Source organism: Petromyzon marinus, unplaced genomic scaffold (assembly GCF_048934315.1).
Source record: "Petromyzon marinus isolate PM22_M1 ecotype Great Lakes invasive population unplaced genomic scaffold, UKy_Petmar_22M1.pri1.0 PM_Scaffold_59, whole genome shotgun sequence".
NCBI classification, from domain to species: Eukaryota; Metazoa; Chordata; class Hyperoartia; order Petromyzontiformes; family Petromyzontidae; genus Petromyzon; species Petromyzon marinus.
The window spans coordinates 221,075-224,358 of NW_027423601.1; positions in this window are offsets into that span (position 1 = coordinate 221,075).

The following is a 3,284-nucleotide window of genomic DNA, read 5'->3' on the forward strand; positions in this document are numbered from 1 at the left end:
CAGAACGTGAAGAACTTGCCCCTACAGCCCCGTGTGAGGCTACCTGGGGGAACTTTGTCTTTGCCTGACCATCAGCACTTGCCCCCACAGCCCCGTGTGAGGCTACCTGGGGGAGCTTTGTCTTTACATTAGTCATCAGCACTTGCCCCCACAGCCCCGTGTGAGGCTACCTGGGGGAGCTTTGTCTTTACCTGACCATCAGCACTTGCCCCTACAGCCCCGTCTGAGGTTACCTGGGGGAGCTTTGTCTTTGCCTGACCATCAGCACTTGCCCCTAAGGCCCCGTGTGAGGCTACCTGGGGGAGCTTTGCCTGACCATCAGCACTTGCCCCTACAGCCCCGTGTGAGGCTACCTGGGGGAGCTTTGTCTTTGCCTTGGTCATTAGCACTTGCCCCCTACAGCCCCGTGTGAGGCTACCTGGGGGAGCTTTGTCTTTGCCTGACCATCAGCACTTGCCCCTACAGCCCCGTCTGAGGTTACCTGGGGGAGCTTTGTCTTTGCCTGACCATCAGCACTTGCCCCTACAGCCCCGTGTGAGGCTACCTGGGGAAGCTTTGTCTTTACATTAGTCATCAGCACTTGCCCCCACAGCCCCGTGTGAGGCTACCTGGGGGAGCTTTGTCTTTACCTGGCCATCAGCACTTGCCCCTACAGCCTCGTCCGAGGCTACATGGGGGAGCTTTGTCTTTACCTGGCTAGCAGCACTTGCACCTACAGCCTCGTGTGAGGCTACCTGGGGGAGCTTTGTCTTTACCTGGCCATCAGCACTTGCCCCTACAGCCTCGTCCGAGGCTACATGGGGGAGCTTTGTCTTTACCTGGCTAGCAGCACTTGCACCTACAGCCTCGTGTGAGGCTACCTGGGGGAGCTTTGTCTTTACCTGGCTAGCAGCACTTGCACCTACAGCCTCGTGTGAGGCTACCTGGGGGAGCTTTGTCTTTACCTGGCCATCAGCACTTGCCCCTACAGCCCCGTGTGAGGCTACCTGGGGGAGCTTTGTCTTTACCTGACAATCAGCACTTGCCCCTACAGCCCTGTGTGAGGCTACCTGGGGGAGCTTTGTCTTTACCTGACCATCAGCACTTGCCCCTACAGCCCTGTGTGAGGCTACCTGGGGGAGCTTTGTCTTTACCTGGCCATCAGCACTTGCCCCTACAGCCTCGTCCGAGGCTACATGGGGGAGCTTTGTCTTTACCTGGCCATCAGCACTTGCCCCTACAGCCCCGTGCGAGGCTACCTGGGGGAGCTTTATCTTTACCTGGCGATCAGCACTTGCCCCCCACAGCCCCGTGTGAGGCTACCTGGGGGAGCTTTGTCTTTGCCTTGGTCATCAGCACTTGCCCCCACAGCCCCGTGTGAGGCTACCTGGGGGAGCTTTGTCTTTAACTGACCATCAGCACTTGCCCCTACAGCCCAGTTCGAGGCTACCTGGGGGAGCTTTGTCTTTGCCTTGGTCATTAGCACTTGCCCCCTACAGCCCCGTGTGAGGCTACCTGGGGGAGCTTTGTCTTTGCCTGACCATCAGCACTTGCCCCTACAGCCCCGTCTGAGGTTACCTGGGGGAGCTTTGTCTTTGCCTGACCATCAGCACTTGCCCCTACAGCCCCGTGTGAGGCTACCTGGGGAAGCTTTGTTTTTACATTAGTCATCAGCACTTGCCCCCACAGCCCCGTGTGAGGCTACCTGGGGGAGCTTTGTCTTTACCTGGCCATCAGCACTTGCCCCCTACAGCCCCGTGTGAGGCTACCTGGGGGAGCTTTGTCTTTACCTGGCCATCAGCACTTGCCCCCTACAGCCCCGTGTGAGGCTACCTGGGGGAGCTTTGTCTTTTCCTGGCCATCAGCACTTGCCCCCTACAGCCCCGTGTGAGGCTACCTGGGGGAGCTTTGTCTTTGCCTTGGTCATCAGCACTTGCCCCCACAGCTCCGTGTGAGGCTACCTGGGGGAGCTTTGTCTTTACCTTGGTCATCAGCACTTGCCCCCACAGCCCCGTGTGAGGCTACCTGGGGGAGCTTTGTCTTTGCCTTGGTCATCAGCACTTGCCCCCTACAGCCCCGTGTGAGGCTACCTGGGGGAGCTTTGTCTTTACCTTGGTCATCAGCACTTGCCCCCACACCCCCGTGTGAGGCTACCTGGGGGAGCTTTGTCTTTACCTTGGTCATCAGCACTTGCCCCCCACAGCCCCGTGTGAGACTACCTGGGGGAGCTTTGTCTTTACCCTGGCCATCAGCACTTGCCCCCTACAGCCCCGTGTGAGGCTACCTGGGGGAGCTTTGTCTTTACCTTGGTCATCAGCACTTGCCCCCACAGCCCCGTGTGAGGCTACCTGGGGGAGCTTTGTCTTTTACTGACCATCAGCACTTGCCCCTACAGCCCCGTGCGAGGCTACTTGGGGGAGCTTTGTCTTTGCCTGGCCATCAGCACTTGCCCCTACAGCCCCGTGCGAGGCTACTTGGGGGAGCTTTGTCTTTGCCTGGCCATCAACACTTGCCCCTACAGCCCCGCGTGAGGCTACCTGGGGGAGCTTTGTCTTTGCCTGACCATCAGCACTTGCCCCTAAAGCCCCGTGCGAGGCTACCTGGGGGAGCTTTGTCTTTACCTGGCCATCAGCACTTTCCCCCTACAGCCACGTGTGAGGCTACCTGGGGGAGCTTTGTCTTTGCCTGGCCATCAGCACTTGCCCCCACAGCCCCGTGTGAGACTACCTGGGGGAGCTTTGTCTTTACCCTGGCCATCAGCACTTGCCCCCTACAGCCCCGTGTGAGGCTACCTGGAGGAGCTTTGTCTTTACCTTGGTCATCAGCACTTGCCCCCTACAGCCCCGTGTGAGGCTACCTGGGGGAGCTTTGTCTTTACCTGGCCATCAGCACTTGTCCCTACAGCCCCATGTGAGGCTACCTGGGGGAGCTTTGTCTTTACCTGGCCATCAGCACTTGCCCCTACAGCCCCGTGCGAGGCTACCTGGGGGAGCTTTATCTTTACCTGGCCATCAGCACTTGCCCCCCACAGCCCCGTGTGAGGCTACCTGGGGGAGCTTTGTCTTTGCCTTGGTCATCAGCACTTGCCCCCACAGCCCCGTGTGAGGCTACCTGGGGGAGCTTTGTCTTTGCCTGACCATCAGCACTTGCCCCTAAGGCCCGTGTGAGGTTACCTGGGGGAGCTTTGCCTGACCACAGCACTTGCCCCTACAGCCCCGTGTGAGGCTACCTGGGGGAGCTTTGTCTTTGCCTTGGTCATTAGCACTTGCCCCCTACAGCCCCGTGTGAGGCTACCTGGGGGAGCT